The sequence below is a fragment of the Gorilla gorilla genome, chromosome 4 (genome assembly GCF_029281585.2).
Source record: "Gorilla gorilla gorilla isolate KB3781 chromosome 4, NHGRI_mGorGor1-v2.1_pri, whole genome shotgun sequence".
Taxonomy (NCBI): Eukaryota; Metazoa; Chordata; class Mammalia; order Primates; family Hominidae; genus Gorilla; species Gorilla gorilla.
The window spans coordinates 14,871,109-14,889,261 of record NC_073228.2 but is presented as its reverse complement, the minus strand read 5'-3'; the positions used below and the strand labels follow the sequence as shown (position 1 = coordinate 14,889,261).

Here is an 18,153-nt window from a genome sequence, read left to right as displayed (position 1 = left end):
ACTTGGTCCGCACACAGACACCGAAATTGGAATGAGGAGCTGTAGGGAGGCCCCGTAGCCAGCAGAAAAGCATTGGGGTCCCTGGCTGGGTTAGCCCAGGTTTCTAGGATTGTGGTAAGCGTCGAATGACTTTTGTCCTTTTAAAGCACATTATGTTACTTTTTCCCCAAGGTTTCAACAGAAAATGAGAAATATCCCCCGACGATTGGCTGAAAACATGCAGCAACCACTATTTTCTTCCTGCCCCTCGTTGATGAGAGCATTCGAAGTGACCTCAGCAGGGCATCCAGGTATGTCAAGCATGGAGACAAAGTGTTCAGGGCAGACGGTCTGGGGAAAGGCTCCTGTGTTGTTGAGCCTGCCAAGTTGTGGGTGCAGCATTGTACCAGGCAGCCCAACCCTGACCTAAAGTAAATTCCCGGGAGAAGTCTTTCCTGGGTTTTGAATTTGCAGTAACAGGTGTGAGCATTCTAGCAGCAGTTTGATGATCATGTATGATACTGCAAACAGGACCTACGTTTAAAGAAAATGGTTGTAGTTAGTATCAGAGAGCCCTTGCTTTTCAAAACTTCATAAACAATGTTACTGTCATGTCTTTCATTCAATAAACATTTGTTGATACATTGGCCTGACATCATGTTAAATGTTACGGATACGGAGATGAAGAAAACAGTCATGGCCCTTGTTCTCTGGGAACTACAACCCAGTTAGGGAGACAAGGTTAAATGATCACACTTAAGAGGGCATAATTCAGCCAGGTGCAGTGGCTCATGCCTGTAATCCCAGCACTTTGGGAGGCCGAGGCGGGTGGATCACCTGATGTCAGGAGTTTGAGACCAGTCTGGCCAACATGATGAAACCCCATTTCTACTAAAAATACAAAAAATTAGCTGGGCGCGGTGGCATGTGCCTGTAATCCCAGCTAGTCAGGAGGCTGAGGCAGGAGAATCGCTTGAACCCAGGAGGTGGAGAGGTTGCAGGGAGCCGAGATCATACCACTGCACTCCAGCCTGGGCAACAAGAGCAAAACTCCGAGAAAAAAAAAAAAAAAGTCATAATTCAGGCCGGGCGCCGTGGTTAATGCCTGTAATCCCAACACTTTGGGAGGCCAAGGCAGGCAGATCATCTGAGGTCAACAGTTCAAGACCAGCCTGGCCAACATGAAATTAGCTGGGTGCAGTGGCATATGCCTGTAATCCCAAGAGGCTGAGGCAGGAGAATCGCTTGAACCCGGGAGGTGGAGGTTCCAGTGAGCCGAGATCGTGCCACTATACTGCAGCCTGGGTGACAGAGCAAGTCTCCATCTCAAAAAAAAAAAAAAAAAGGGCATAATTCAAGACAAAGTGAGTGCTCTGAAGGAAGGCAACATAAGAACATATATCCCAAGGATCTGGCGGGTGTGGTGGCTCACACCTGTAATCTGAGCACTTTGGGATGCCAAGGTGGGAGGATCACTTGAGCTCAGGAGTTCGAGACCAGCCTGGGCAACATAGTAAGACCTCATTTCTGTTTTTTAATTATTAAAAAAAAAAAAAAAAAAAATCCGATGGAGACTAGAAGGCTTTTCTGAGGATGAAACCCTTGAGCTAGAATCTGAAGGATGGGTAGAAGTTTGCTGGGCCCAGTGCCCCAGCAGGTGCAGCTGGTGAAGGAACTGAAAGAAGGCCTTTGTAGCCCAGAAAGCAAAGTGGAGAATGGTGGGAAATGAAACTAAAAAGGTGAGGAGCTGGGTGCGGTGGCTCATACCTGTAATTACAGCACTTTTGGAGGCTGAGGCTGGAAGATTGCTTGAGCCAAGGAGTTCAAGATCAGCCTGGGTAACACGAGACCTTGTCTCTATGCAAAATCAAAAAAGTAAGCTGGGTGTGGTCACCCATGCCTGTGATCCCAGCTACTTGGGAGGCTGAGGTGGGGGGCTTAAAGCTGCAGTGAGTCATGATGGTGCCACTGCAGTCCATCCTGGGTGATAGAGTGAGACCCTGTCTCAAAAAAAAAAAAAAAAAAAGATAGGGAAGGCCAGGCCACACAGGGCCTTGTGGCTCAGGCGAGGATGTTGGTCTTTGGCCTAAGAATAATGGGATACCATTATGGGATTTTTGGGGTTTTTGTTTTGTTTTGTTTTGTTTTGTTTGAGATGGAGCTTGCTCTGTCTCCCAGGTTGGAGTGCAGTGGTGTGATCTTGGCCCACTGCAACCTCCGCCTCCCGGATTCAAGCGATTCTCCTGCCTCAGCCTCCCAAATAGCTGGGATTACACGCACATGCCATCACGCCTGGCTAATTTTTGTATTTTTAGTAGAGACGGGGTTTCGCCATTTTGGCCAGGCTGGTCTTGAACTGACTTCAGGTGATCCGCCTGCCTTAGCCTCCCAAAATGCTGGGATTACAGGCCTGAGCCAGTGCACCTGGCCTGTTTACGGAATGTAATATTGATTTTCTCGGCTGTAGTTTAGCCTGCTCCTTCATGAAGCAGCGTCTTCCTTCTGTCTTTGTGTCTTTGCCTGTTTGTTGTTAGCACACAGATTGAGAAGTGACATCATCAGTGCAATTAAGTACCTACAGGGGTCAGAACATTGAGTCATATGCCTTGGAGGGAATATAAAGAAAAGTATGGTCCCTGGTGTTAGGGGCTTAGAATCTAGCGATGTCAGTAGGCACTATGGAACAACAGGAAAGGACGTTTTCTGTTGGACCCTTCAGGGGACGGGACCCTCTCGGGGAAGTAAAGGCTGTTTCCATCTGCTGAAATGTGACAAAAGGCGGGAAGCATGGAAGGATGTGGGGAGCTCCCTAGTGAGAGCTGTACTGAGTAATATGTGGCTGGAGGGAAGGGAAGAAAAGTAAAGTTGGAATATGTAGGTTGATAACCAGGTTGTAGGGGCCTTGAATGTCAAAGTTCAAGTGGCTTTTTTAACAAGCAGGTTTCTAAGGGCAATGTGGTGGTCTACAGATGACAGCTTGGAGAAAGATGGGTTAGAGCCGGGCGTGGTGGCTCACACCTGTAATCCCAGCACTTTGGGAGGCCGAGGCAGGCGGATCACCTGAGGTCGGGAGTTCAAGACCAGCCTGACCAACATGGAGAAACCCCGTCTCTACTAAAAATACAAAACTAGCCGGGCGTGGTGGCACATGCCTGTAATCCCAGCTACTCAGCAGGCTGAGGCAGGAGAATCGCTTGAACCTGGGAGGCGGAGGTTGCGGTGAGCCGAGATCACGCTATTGCACACTCCAGCCTGGGCAAAAAAGAGTGAAACTCCGTCTCAAAAAAAAAAAAAGAAAGGGAAAGATGAGGTTAGGAAGTCCTCGTGATGTCTTTGAGTAGGAGGTGACCAGCCCTTGGCTCAGTGGTACCTGTAGACTTGGAAGAATGAGGGGTGGATGGGGGCCCATTCCCTGCAGGGCAGAATCCCAGGGGACCTCTCATGTCATGTTCTAGGTGGAAGGTGGATTTTAGATTTTAGAGAGTATCTCGTGGAGCTCACAGTTTTAAATATTCAGACTTGGTAAAGTAGAATAAGAACTGATGCATATACTTTTCTTTGCAGGTCAGTTTCTGGAAGACTTGTGAGTGTGGTGAATGAATATCTGGTTTTGTCTCTGCTGGGCCTGTGTGCCTGGAAAGGAATTGTTTTGGCCTAGGATCATCCAGGTTTGTTTGGTTTAGTTCTTGACCACGTATTTTTTGAATGGTGACTGCTTAAGACCCTGTTGTGTATGGCTATAAATAGATAGACGCCAAGGTGACCACATACTCTGTGGTTCCTGTACCCGCCGGCCATGTGTCTGTGTAGCCTCCAATCATCTAAAGGAACTTTGGCTGCAGAGGGGAGGCCTGGTCCCGTGGGAAGTTTTGGGAGCGCAGCAGCAGGTGGGTTCAAACAACCCAGCAAGTGCCTCCTTAGCACTTAGAGGCGGAGGCCCCCACGTTGTCCACGTGGGGTTTCTGACGCCAGCTCCCCACCAGCCTGCTGGACCTCGGGCAGGTCCCTCCCTGTTTGTACCTCCATTACTTCTTCAGTAAGATGGGGACACTGAAGATGACCATGCCTCCCACCAGATTGGTGCTTTTTTTTTTTTAATAAGGGACAGAGTCTCACTATGTTGCCTATAGGCTGGTCTCAAGCTCTTGGCCTCAGTTTTCCTGCCTCAGCCTTCACATATGCTGGGGTGACAGGCATGAGCCATTGCACTGGCCCAGATTGGTGCATTTGAGGGTTAAATGAGCAAATCCTATAAAGCACTCAGGAGAGGGCTGTGGGGTTTGGGCTGGGGCCTGGGAGCACTTTAGACGTGGTAGCTATGTTGTTGTCACTTTTCTCCTCTTTCAAAGCATTTTTTGTTTGTTTGTTTTTGTTTTTGAGACAGAGTTTCGCTCTTGTGGCCCAGGCTGGAGTGCGGTGGTGTGACCTCGGCTCACTGCATCCTCCGCCTCCCGGGTTCAAGTGATGGGATTACAGGTGCCTGCCACAACGCCCAGCTAATTGTTTGTATTTTCAGTAGAGACGAGGTTTCACCGTGTTGGCCAGGCTGGTCTCGAACTCCTGACCTCAGGTGATCCACCTGCCTTGGCCTCCCAAAGTGCTGGGATTACAGGTATGAGCTACCGCGCCCGGCACAAAGCATTTTCAGCTGTGAAATTCCCTGGGGTGCTACAGTAGAGGAAGGTTTGGGGTCTTGACGGGTGCTGTTTGCCACGGAAAGATGCCTTCCTGCTCCCAGGGCAGGAGAGCCGAGGTAAGACTTACTGTAGGCTGTCATTTTTTTTGTTTGTTTTTTGTTTTTGAGACGGAGTCTCACTCTGTCACCAGGCTGGAGTGCAGTGGCATGATCTTGGCTCACTGCAGAACCTCCACCTCCCAGGTTTGAGCGATTCTCCTGCCTCAGCCTCCCAAGTAACTGGGATTACAGGCACATGCCCCCACAACCAGCTAATTTTTTATTTTTAGTAGAGACAGTGTTTCACATGTTGGCCAGGCTGGTCTTGAACTCCTGACCTCAGGTGATCCGCCCACCTCGGCCTCCCAAAGTGCTGGGATTACAGGCATGAGCCACTGCGCCCAGCCAGGCTGTTGTTTTTTTACCTCCTCGTTTGCACAATTTGAGCCACTCACAAGAGTGTATACCCCGTGATAAACGGTTACCTACATTCTCCTCTGCATGCTTGTCTTTAGAGGAAGGAAATGTATTAATTGCCCAAAGTAATATATTGTGTTAAGATGTGATATATACTGGGGAAAAAAAAGTGTATATTGACATTTCTGGAATAAACCACTTTGATGCCCAGTTACTGACTCGTTCTCCTGTGTGGTGTCTTTCCTGTATGCAGAAGGCCGGCTTCCCCACAGGGGCTGGGGGTGACTTGTCTGTCCTTGGAATATGAGTCTTTGCAAGCAGTTGCTGCCCATGTGCACAGTTCCTCGAGGAGTTGGTTCAATCTTGGTTTGGGAGTTTGATTGGAAGGATTAGATCCTAGGCTCCCCTGAGCAGTAACATCTTATTTATAGCATGGAAAATGGACAGAGCTGTTGATACTTAGGGGAGCTTTCCTCATTATCACCCCGAGGAGAGTGCCTGAGTCTCCAAGAGGTCATTGTTGGTCTGCAAGCTCTTAAGGCAGAAGAGTCTGCCAGTAACAGGGAAATCAGGACAGGATGGGAATGAGTGTCCCAAGGCAGTGACAGAAGCTGCGGCTGAACCTTCCCAGGAATCCTCCACCTTCAGGGTGCCACCTTGTCTCTGCATGAAGTGTCTGCAGACACACTGCCTGAAAGTGGCTCCTTAACACTTTCCTGCTTGCCTTTTCTCTATCACTAGACCCCAAGACAATGAAGAGGCTTCATTGGCTGGGTGTGGTGGCTTGCGCCTGTAATCCCAGCACTTTAGGAGGCCGAGGCGGGTGGTCAGGAGTTTGAAACCAGCCTGACCAACATGGTGAAACCCCATTTCTATTAAAAATACAAAATTCAACCAGGTGTCTTGGCAGGCACCTGTAATCCCAGCTGCTCGGGAGGCTGAGGCATGAGAATCAGTTGAACCCAGGAGACAGAGGTTTTGGTGAGCCAAGGTCACACCACTGCACTCCAGCCTAGAAGACAGAGCAAGACTTTGTCTCAAAAAAAAAAATTAACTAATAAATAAATAAACAGCCTTCACTAATTCTCCTACACAGTAATGGGCGCGCTCCTCCTACACAGGACTGGCATGCTGGGCATCTTTCTAGGTGATGGGAGGGAGGCCTAGACTCCATGGGTGGAGGCCTAGGAAGGTTTTGTGTGGCTGTCAGGAACATTCCCTGGCCTTGGCTGTCTCCTGCTGTCATTCAGTTCCAGCTCCTTGCAGTCAGTCTTTTTTTTTTTTTTTTTAAATAGAGATGAGGTCTCACTGTCTTGCCCAGGCTGGTCTTGAACTCCTGGGCTTAGGTGATCCTCCCACCTCAGCCTCCCAAAGTGGTGGAATCACAGGCATGAGCCACCACCCCTGGCTACAGATGGTGCTTTCAATATTAGCAATGGATAATTAAATATGTGGTTAAGAAGTTGTATTTAAGGTTAAAAATCACTATGAGGCTGGGTGTGGTAGCTCAAACCTGTAATCCCAGCACTTTGGGCCAAGGCAGGCGGGTCACCTGAGGTCAAGAGTTCGAGACCAGCCTGGCCAACATGATGAAACCCTGTCTCTACTAAAAATACAAAAATTAGCCAGGCGTGATGTTGCGTGCCTATAATCCCAGCTACTCGGGAGGCTGAGGCAGGAGAACCGCTTGAACCTGGGAGGCAGAGGTTGCAGTGAGCCGAGATAGCGCCACTACACTCCAGCCTGGGTGACAGAGTGAGACTCCATCTCAAAAAAAAAAAAAAAAAAAAAAGTCACCGTGGGACACAAGCCGTGTATCAGAAAAGGTATAGAAATTAAAGAACAGTTAAAGCAAGTCAAGATTTTGAATTTCTCTCTTCCTCCACTAGAGGATGTAATCCAACACCGGACTGTGTTCTCTGATGTAACTTGGTATAGAGTTTGGGTTTTGGGGCTTTTTTGTTCTGTTTTGATTTGTGTAATTTAGCCAAGACTTTCTGTGACCAAAAAGTTATGTCTGTTGTAACTTGGTACAGAGTTTGGATTTTGAGGGTTTTTTGTTTTGTTTTGATTTGTGTAATTTAGCCAAGACTTTCTGTGACCAAAAAGTTATGCAGAAGATTCATCTGCGGGGCTGGGCTCTTAGTTACGAATCTGTCCAGGTGTCCCAGTGGAATCAGTCCGGGTGTCTTGGTTCGTGATAAGTGCTTTCCTTGGAAGCGTTTATCATGTCAGGAACCAAGCACAGGCACTGTACGTGGAGATAAGAGCGTGTTCTAATACATTTCTCCGTTCCAATGTACTCCCAGTGCCAGCTGGTGAGAACATCGGGAAAGATTTTCTTTGTAAGGAATCCAGTGTTAACATGTACCAGTATTTGAAGTCCCAGACAGTGTGAATTAAGGGTTTAGAAGTGTCTCTGGCATGAACATTGCCTATAACTTGAAATTGACAGGTACTTATCAAGACCGAACAAAGTTTCCACAAAGCCAGCACAGTTAAGAGTGCTGATTGTGGCCGGGGACGGTGGCTCACGCCTGTAATCCCAGCACTTTGGGAGGCCGAGGCGGGCGGATCACAAGGTCAAGAGATCAAGACCATCCTGGCCAACATGGTGAAACCCCGTCTCTATTAAAAGTACAAAAATTAGCTGGGCATAGTGGTGCACGCCTGTAATCCCAACTACTCGGGAGGCTGAGGCAGGAGAATCTCTTGAACCCGGGAGGCAGAGGTTGCAGTGAGCCGGGATTGTGCCACTGCACTCCAGCCTGGCGACAGAGCAAGACTCCATCTCAAGAAAAAAAATTTAAAAAAAGAGTGCTGATTGTTAGCTGGTGGGAAAGTGGACTTGCTGGGTGGGGGCGGGAGAGTGGGGAGAATGACCATTCTGAAAGTGTAATCATCAACAGAGTACTGTACGTTCTCTGGCTTATTAGCCCGGTGAACAGCTTTCTGATGGTTTTAGTTGAACAAGTATTGCTGGATATGTTAAAATACAGCCAGAGGCAAAACATACTCCCTCCTCTCAGAGAACTTACATCCCAGGATAGGGGAGACTGGAAACAGGTCATTAGAATATGCAGAATAACAGATGAGTGCTACAGAGAGAAAGACAGCAGCCCCACTACGGAGGAGCACGGGATGGGGTTTGCAATTTTAGATGGGTGGCCTTTAACCAAATCCTTCAGTGAGAGTAAGTCACACGATGGCCAGGAAGAGCACCCCAGCAGAGGAGGCAGCCAGTGCCCTGGCACACAAGCAAAAGGAGTTGATGAGAGGGCTGGGGGCTGAGGCCAGGTCTCATGGGGCCTCACATGGAGGAAAGTGTGGGACTTCTGCCTTTTCTCTGAATAGTGTCCGTAGCTTACATATTCTATCTACTCTTGCCTTTTAGGAACCATTTTTGCCCCTAATAGTAGTTTACGTTAGAAGTATTTCCTGTTCTAGGCCCGGTGCAGTGGCTCATGTCTGTAATCCCAGCACTTTGGGAGGCCAAGGCAGGTGGATCACCTGAGGTCAGGAGTTCGAAACCAGCCTGGCCAACATGGCAAAACCCCAACTCTACTAAAAATACAAATATTAGTCAGGCGTGGTGGTGCATACCTGTAATCCCAGCTACTTGGGAGGCTGAGGTACGAGAAATGCCAGAACCCAGGAGGCAGAGGTTGCAGTAAGCCATCGTCGTGCCACTGGACTTCAGCCTGGGCGACAGTGAGACTGTCTCAAAAAAAAAAAAAAAAAAGTATTTCCTGTTCCTACACATTGGCCCATTGAGAGGATCCCAGGTCTATGCATGGGGACACCATCTTTTTGGCTCATGTTGAGCCACATGTCCTGCAGTATTTGGAAGTGTTCTGGGATAGACTTTGTTCATGTAAAGATCGCGTGCCCTTCACTGCAGTGATGAAGCTGGAGACTGTCTTTCCCTGTGACAAGGACCTCAGCCCTGGATCTGTCCTCTCCTAGTGCCCACCTCATTCATGGAGCTCACGGCGTGGTTTTGGAATTGTTTCCTTGCCTGTGCCTTAGCTTCCCTGGACACTACTACTACACTAGCTCCTTGAGAGTGGGAGCCCTGGACTGACTTGCTTTTTCAACAGAGTAGATATGTGTGTTTCATTTACATCAGTATTTAAATTGCTAGCAACAAGACCACAAAAACTACATTCTCATAGAAGCCTGTTTGGATTTGATGTGGTTACATGTGATTAATGTATTTGAAATAGTTATTTGTTGTGATTTTTTTTTTTCAGATCAATTATGCAGCTACAGCCAAAACCAAGTTCTTTTTATTGCAATGGTAATGAAAGGAGCCCCGTGTAAGTCACTGGAAGGTCACATGTTCACAGACTGTCAGCTGTGGAGGGTTATGTAACAGTGGTTATGCAATGCCACGTTAGAACTACAGCCCGAGCAGCAAAACATTTAGATAATTTTATTGAATTAAAATAAGACTTCCACTCTCTTTGAATGACAAATCCCTTTTAACAAAACCAAGACTTGGGTTTTAATGTTGACTCCCACACGAGGCTCCGTAAGCCACATTTTACCTTCTGTGCGTGGCTGGCCCCATTGAGTAGATTTCTGAAAGTCAAATTTCTGACATGATCCTATTTGAAAACTTTGCTCAGTTGTCATCTTCTATCAGGATGAGTTATGGACGAAGCCCCCCATAAATCCTAAGGCACATCTTGAAGCCCCTAAAATCCAAAGGCATGGCCAGGCTCACATCTGTAATCCCAGCACTTTGGGAGGCCAAGGCGGGTGGATCACTTTGAGGTCAGGAGTTCGAGGCAAGCCTGGCCAACATGGTGAAACCTCGTCTCTACTAAAAATACAAATATTACCCGGGTGTGGTGGCACACTCCTGTAATGCCAGCTACTTGGAGGCTGAGGCAGGAGAATCACTTGAACCTGGGAGGTGGAAGTTGCAGTGAGCCGAGATCACCCCACTGCATTCCAGCCTGGATGACAGAGTGAGACTCTCTCAAACAAAAACAAAAAAAATCCTAAGGTACGTGAGTCTCCTTCACTAATGTACTGTCTTTGTTCCAAGATACTTCACCCCTTCGAAAGTTAACGGGGAAGATCAAAAGGAGGTATTAAGAGATCAAAATGAAATAAAGGCTTCATGCGTTTTTTGTTTTTTTTTTTTTAACATGCCCCACATGACAACAAAAACATGTCTTTTTGTTTAAAAATTTTTTTTTCCCAAAGTAATACCTGCATTAGTTCAAAAAATTCATAGAACTAAAAGGCTTCTAACACTAGGCTAAGCTTCCCTGCTCTGGCGCTCCCAGCGGGAGCCATTTTCCATTCCTTCAGCTTCGCTGGTTTTGTTTCCGAGGAGCGGGCGTGCTGCGCTGCTTCTCTTTGACTCATCTGGGTCCTCGCCTGTTGACTTTCTTCCTGGTAGATGTGGACTGACCTCTTCCTGGTGTATGTGGACTGACTTCCGCTTATTCACCCTCTGCTTCCCCTTCCGCACCCTCCGAGCACTGTGGTCATCTGTATATGCGGCATTCACGTTAGTGCGCATGCGCAAAAGCTGCCCACCGCCTTGCGCTGCATTGTGTGCATTCTGTATTGTTGTTGTCCCTGTTAATTTCCCCTTCCTTGGCTGGCTTTTTCTTTTTTTTTTTTTTTTCTTTTTCTCTCTTTTTTTTTGAGACAGAGTCTCACTCTGTTGCCCAGGCTGGATTGCAGTGCTGGGATCTCGGCTCACTGAAACCTCTGCCTCCTGGGTTCAAGCAAATCTCCTGCCTCAGCCTCCAGAGTAGCTGGGACTACAGGCGCCCACCACCACGCCCGGCTAATTTTTGTATTTTTAGTAGAGACAGGGTTTCACCATGTTGGTCAGGCAGGCCTCAAACTCCTGACCTCAAGCGATCCACCCACCTCGGCCTCCCAAAGTGCTGGGATTACAGGAGTGAGCCGCCGCGCCCGGCCTGGGCTTTCTCTGAACCTGCTGCTAAATTCTTCCCACATTTCCTGGTGTCCTCTCAGCGTAATTTTACGTAAGGTCAATCAAGTTAATTTATCCATTCCAATTTTTTTCTTAGGTGAGTGAGAGAAGACTTCATACAATTGCATTAAAGTTTTGTTACAATATTGTATGCAGGGGTCAGGCTGTAGTAGTCCAATTCGTAAGTTCACATTTAGGTAGGGATATTTTATAGGAAAATATAAGAGCTGGATTATTGTTGTTAGGCCAAATCTAGAGTCACAGGCTGATGGTTCTGACAGGCAGCTGGTTGGGTAACTGGTTTCCCAGAAAACTCCTTCCCAATCTTGCCAGTCTCTACCCAGAAGCAAGTTATGAATTTATTAATTATACCAGGTAGAAAGGGCTCTGTCCCAAGCCTGGTTTAGTGTGAAGCATATAGTCCCTCTTTTTTTTTTTTTTTTTTTTTTGAGACAGAGTCTCGCCCTGTTGCTCTGTTGCCCAGGCTGGAGTGCAATGGCACAATCTCGGCTCACTGCAACTCCAGTCTCCCAGGTTCAAGCAATTATCCCGTGCCTCCTGAGAAGCTGGGATTACAGGTGCACACCACGCCAGGCTAATTTTTGTATATGTAGTAGAGATGGGGTTTCACCATGTTGGCCAGGCTGGTCCCGAACTCCTGACCTCAGGTGACCTGCCCACCTCAGCCTCCCAAAGTGCTGGGATTACAGGCATGAGCCACTGTTCCTGGCCCCTCTTTTTTGACCAGACATAATAACTGTCATGGTTAAATCCCTGTCTTGGTTCAGAAGGCCCACGTTGTTGCATTTTTGGTCTAAGAACATAAGTGAATTTGTTGTCTAGCTCAGTGCTTCCCAAACAATTTGCCAAGGACTCCCCTGGGGATCCCATCAAAATGCAGCTTCTGGTGGTTCTGTGGGTCTGGCCTGGGCTTGAGATTCGGCAGTTCTCACAAGCTCCCAGGCCGTGCTGATACTGCTGGTCTGAGGACCACTTGGTCCTTTCTCAGGGATGGTGGGACTTAGGCGTGGACTTACTTTGTAGAACACATCATCCTGACTATTGGTGGTGCTTATTTACACATTGATGTAATTCCTTTAAACCAGTGTCCTGTATTAGGGAAAACGTTCCCAACAGTCCCGTTGCGGTCACCATTTCTTGTAGTTTATTCACCAGGGTCTCTGTGTCATGCAAGCTGGGTTCTCTGAGGTCTCTTATTTACATAGGTACATCAAGAGGCAATGATTAACATCCAAAGACCTCTTTGCTATTTGCTTAACAAAACTGCAGTCATCTGTTGGGGAAATATAATTTAAAAACAAAATCCCCCAACCCAGAAAGCCTCGCCACAAAAGTAAAAGCAAAAGAAAACAATTTTATGATTGAATAAGCATTAAACCAAAATGTGATGAGCATCACAGGCAGCCCACTGAAAGAACTGCAGAGACAAATCTCCCGGTTTGATACAGCTAAATGGATACAGCCCATGCACTGTGTAAGTGGGTTTTGCCATTTAGAATCAGGTGACAGCTGAAGTTGGGATCATCCCTTCTGGAAAACAGTTATCTTCCTTGATGATTACAGTTCACATGGGCGGCTCAGGTCCTTGGGGAAACATGACTTGAGTTGGGGGAAACTGGCAGGAGACTCATTTAACCACTTGAAAGCTGTATACACTTTTGAAAAGGACAGAGAAAGAAATTCTGAAAGGATGTGGAAGTGAAGGGTCTCTTCCCTTGTTTTCTTTCTTTTCTTTTTTCTTTTTTTCTTTTTTTTGAGAGGGAGTCTCACTCTATTGCCCAGCCTGGAGTGCAGTGGCGTGATCTCGGCTCACTGCAACCTCCCCCTCCCAGGTTCAAGCGATTCTCCTACCTCAGCCTCATGAGTAGCTGGGATTACAGGCACATGCCACCACACCGAGCTAATTTTTGTATTTTTAGTAAACACAGGGTTTCACCATGTTGGCCAAGCTGGTCTCAAGCTCCTGACTTCAGGTGATCCTCCCACCTTGGCTTCCTAAAGTGCTGGGATTACAAGCATAAGCCACCATGTCTGGCCTTTTTTGTTTATTTTAAAGACAGAGTCTTACTTTGTGGCTCAGGCTGGAGTACAGTGGCGTGATCATGGCTTGCTGTGACCTCGAACTCCTGGGCTCAAGGGATCCTCCCTACTCAGCCTCCCAAGTAGCTGGGACTATACAGGTGCATGCCACCATGCCTGGCTAATTGTTTTACTATTTTTTAGTAGAAGCGAGGTCTCACTATATTGCCCAGACTGGACTCGAACTCCTGGCTTCAAGTGATCCTCCACCTCGGCCTCCTAAAGTACTGAAATACAGGCATGAGCACTGCTTGGCCTGAAATGATTTTTCTTTCTTTTTTTTTTTTGAGAGGGAGTCTTCCTCTGTAGTCCAGTCTGTAGTGCAGTGGCACGATCTCAGCTCACTGTAACCTCTGCCTCCCAGGTTCAAGCAATTCTCCCACCTCAGCCTCCCGAGTAGTTGGGATTACAGGCACATGTGACCATGCCTGGCTAATTTTTGTATTTTTAGTAGAAATGGGGTTTCACCATGTTGGCCAAGCTGGTCTAGAACTCCTGACCTCAGGTGATCCACCTGCCTTGGCCTCCCAAAGTCCCGGGATTACAGGCATGAGCCACCATGCCCAGCCAGATTTTTCTTTTTTGTTGTTGTTTTTTGTTTTTGTTTTTGTTTTGTTTTGTTTTTGAGACAGAACCTCACCCCAGGCTGGAGGGCAGTGGTGTCATCTCAGCTCACTGCAACCTCTGCCTCCTGGGCTCAAGTGATTCTCCTGCCTCAGCCTCCCAAGTAGCTGGGATTACAGGCATGCGCCCCAGTGCCCAGCTGATTTTGTGTACTTTAGTAGAGATGATATTTTGCCATGTTGGCCAGGCTGGTCTTGGACTCCTGATCTCAAGTGATCCTCTTGCCTCGGCCTCCCAAAGTGCTGGGATTACAGGTGTGAGCCACTGCCTGGCCTGAAATGGGTTTTGACTGCTTCTAAGACCCTGCTCAGTCCCAGTTCCTCTGAGTTGCTCAGTGATATCTTCAATAAAAGCAGGGACTGGCCATACTGAATTTTACCTGGGCCCTGCTCACAGGTGCACCCCTTGTTGATCTATGGGGCCCTGCCCCAGACCCCCAAATTCCCATTCTTGGTCTGGCAAGTGATTTGCTGAACTGTTCGTCCCCACTGATCAATGGGGGAAAAAATACCTGTTCACGAGACGTTGGTTCTTTCCTAAATTCCCCCCACTCCTTACCTTCCTGCAGGCCCCTGAACTTTAGCCCCACCTCAGTGGAGCCGGCACAGGGCCCCATCAGAGCTCCCAACAGGAATAGGGTCACCTCGGGCTCTATCTCTCCCTACCCACCTTCCACCCACTTCTCTGGTTCTCTTTTGGTTTTATTGTGTTGTTTGGTCTTGTTTTTTGAGACGGAGTCTCACTCTGTTGCCCAGGCTGGAGTGCAGTGGCACAATCTCGGCTCACTGCAACCTCCGCCTCCTGGGTTCAAGCGATTGTCCTGCCTCAGCCTCCTAAGTAGCTGGGATTACAGGCGTGTGCCAGCACACCCAGCTAATTTTTGTATTTTTACTAGAGACGGGGTTTCACCATGTTGGCCAGGCTGGTCTCAAATTCCTGATCTCATGATCTGCCCACCTCCGCCTTCTAACATGCTGGAATTATAGGCATGAGCCACCGCGCCCTGCCTCTCTTTTGGTTTAACCCTTTGCCATCCAGCCAGAGCTTCTCCATGGCGGTAGTTACTGTCCCCAGCCCTTGCAGTCATCCTTTCCAATAGCCTCTCTTCCTACGCCTGGATTTGTTTTTCATTTGACACTGAGCTGCCAGAAGGCCCGGCTCCATGGGGTTACGAAGATACAGAGGCTCAACACACAGCGGGAAGACCGTGGATCCAGGTGGCACCGGGCGGGGTCCCAGTGCCACCCGCTTATGACCTGCTCCAGAGCCTGTGCACTCGCTGACCCTGCCACCTGGCACGCCCTGCCCCTGTCCTTCCCACTCCCTCTTGTGAGTCAGTCACAGCTCAATACCACCAGGGAGGCCCTCCCTCTCCTCCCACCGTAAAGTAGGAACCCAATCTTCACTTTGTCCCAAGATCATCAAAGCAGAGACCGTATCCAAAGGAATCTTTTTTGTATTTACTTTTTTTTTTTTTTTTTGAGACAGAGTCTCCTCTGTCACCCAGGCTAGAGCGCAGTGGTGCGATCTCGGCTCACTGCAACCTCCGCCTTCTGGGTTCAAGCAATTCTCCTGCCTCAGTCAGCCTCCTGAGTAGCTGGGATTACAGGTGCCTGCCACCACACCCAGCTAATTTTTGTATTTTTAGTAGAGACGGGGTTTCACCATTTGGCCAGAATGGTCTCGATCTCCTGACCTCGTGATCCACCCGCCTCGGCCTCCCAAAGAGCTGGGATTACAGGCATGAGCCACGGCGCCCGGCCTTGTGTTTACTTTTTTTGTTTTTTTTGTCTCCCTTTGTGAACCCAGAAAATCTGAGACAGTTCTCTGTTAATTTAGAAAGTTTTTTTTGGCCTGGTGCGGTGGCTCACGCCTATAATCCTAGCACTTTGGGAGGCCGAGGAGGGTGGATCACGAGGTCAGGAGATCGAGACCATCCTGGCCAAGATGGTGAAACCCCCATCTCTACTAAAAATACAAAAATTAGCTGGGCCTGGTGGCAGGCACCTGGAATCCCAGCTACTCAGGAGGCTAAGGCAGGAGAATCGCTTGAACCCAGGGGGTGGAGGTTGCAGTGAGCCGAGATTGCGCCACTGCACTCTAGCCTGGGCAACAGAATGAGACTCCATCTCAAAAAAAAAAAAAAAGTTTTTTTGTGTGTGTGTGTGTCAAGGTTGAGGACACGTACCTGTGACACAGCCTCAAGAGGTCCTGAGGACACGTGCCCAAGGTGGTCAGGGCACAGCTTGGTTTTATACATCTTAGGGAGACATGAGACATCAATCAATATATGTTAAGAAGTACATTGGTTCGGTCTCTGGAAAGCCAGGACAACTTGAAGCAAAGGAAGGAAGACTCAGGAAGGGAGCTTCCAGGTCACAGATTGGTGAGACACAGTTTCATTCTTTTGAGTTTCTGATGAGCCTTTCCAAAGAAGGCGATCGGATATGCATCTATCTCAGTGAGCAGAGGGGTGACTTTGAATAGAAGGGGAGGCAGGTTGGCCCTAAGCAGTTTCCAGCTGGATTTTTCCTTAGTGATTTTGGGGGCCCAAGATATTTTCCTTTCACGCCTTCAACTGGAAAGTCCACTCCAGGGCCATGGTGACTGTCTTGTTTACCCCTATACCCAGACAGTGCTCAAGTGTGTGGTCAGTGTTTGTGAACAAGAAAGTGACTCTAGCCTGTGACATGCTCCTTGCTGACCACCCCCCCCCCCCCACCCCATGTAAAAAGAGTTCAAGGAGGTCCCATTTGCAAGGTACTGGGTACCTAGTAAGTCTGTAATATTATAAATTGTGCTTACCACCCTCTTTCCATGATATATTCCCATTCCCCCATGTTTTAGAGAACATTCAGATTAACCTCCGAAAGATTAAATGATGGTAAGGATATAGTGCAGAGATGTGAACTCCCGTGTCAGGGAGGAAAAACTTTACCCTCATGTTCATGGTTGGAGGCCTGCAAATTAAACTGACCAAAGAAAGATTCACAGGAGAAAAGACTTTTAAACATTCATGTACACCAGAGTTCACAGAAAAATGTGACTCAAGGTTAAGTGGTTAGGATCTGGGGCTTGTATACCATCTTCATGAAGCAGGGGACTCTTAGGAAGGATGCCCAGAGGAGCACAGCTGGGATTTATGTTAGTCTTGTGACAACAGCTGTTTAGGTGATTGCTTATCCTGGTGAGGGACTGGTGAGAGGAGACAATCTTCCCTAGTGCAAAACTCCCTAAAAAGCCCCAGGGAGGGGATTTGTGACAGTTGAATTATTTTGAGAGATTTTGTTTTTAAGCAGATAAGTAGAGTTCAGAGGAAAAAAAAAAAGGAAAAGTCAGTCTGGATATCAGTTCCTCTACCTAATTTTGCCATGAATCAAGGAAATCACCCTGTACTTTCCTTCTCTGTGGTCAGGGGACATTGAAATTATTTGGTTCTGGCAGGGCATGGTGGCTCTCGCCTGTAATCCCAGCACCTTGGGAAGCCGAGGTTTGGTTCTGGCAGGGCATGGTGGCTCTCGCCTGTAATCCCAGCACTTGGGGAAGCTGAGGTTGGCGGATGGCTTGAGCCCAGGAGTTGGAAACCAGCCTGAGCAGCATAGTGAGACTGTCTTCTACAAATAATTTCAGAATTATAGGAGGCCAGGTGGGGTGGCTCACACCTGTAATCCCAGCACTTTGGGAAGCCGAGGTTTGGTTCTGGCAGGGCATGGTGGCTCTCGCCTGTAATCCCAGCACTTGGGGAAGCTGAGGTTGGCGGATGGCTTGAGCCCAGGAGTTGGAAACCAGCCTGAGCAGCATAGTGAGACTGTCTTCTACAAATAATTTCAGAATTATAGGAGGCCAGGTGGGGTGGCTCACACCTGTAATCCCAGCACTTTGGGAGGCTAAGGTGGGCGGATCACAAGGTCGGGAGTTTGAGACCAGCCTGGCCAATATGATGAAACCCTGTCTCTACTAAAAATACAAAAATTAGCTGGACGTGGTGGCACGCACCTGAAGTCCCAGCTACTCGGGAGACTGAGGCAGGAGAATCGCTTGAACCCGGGAGGCGGAGGTTGCAGTGAACCGAGATCGTGTCACTGCACTCCAGCCTGGGCAACAGAGTGAGACTTTATCTCAAAAAGATAAAACAACAAAAAAATTATGGGAGGCTGAGGCGGGTGGATCACCTGAGGTCAGGAGTTTGAGACCAGCCTGGCTAACATAGTGAAAGCCCATCTCTACCTGGGCAACAGAGTGAGACTCCATCTAAAAAAATAAATAAATAAATAAATTAGCTGGGTGTGGTGGCCCGCACCTATGGTCCCAGCTACTCAGGAGGCTGAAGTGAGAAAAATCACTTAAGCCCAGGAAGTTGAGGCTGCAGTGAGCCCTGGTGGCGCCACTGCAC

General features: G+C 48.2%; 1 protein-coding gene and 1 non-coding gene across 2 annotated transcripts in view; both read left to right on the top strand.

Moving 5' to 3' along the window:
• Positions 1 to 325: 325 nt before the first annotated feature.
• LOC115933467 (small Cajal body-specific RNA 16) lies at positions 326 to 512 on the top strand. Its single transcript, XR_004069300.1, has one exon.
• Positions 513 to 3,542: 3,030 nt separating this feature from the next.
• The window catches only part of SEC14L1 (SEC14 like lipid binding 1), a 125,605-nt gene continuing 110,994 nt past the window's right edge, over positions 3,543 to 18,153 (top strand). Inside the window, exon 1 of the mRNA XM_063706061.1 lies at positions 3,543 to 3,647. The gene's annotated coding sequence lies outside the window, so the exon portion shown is untranslated. The remainder of the gene's footprint in view (positions 3,648 to 18,153) is intronic.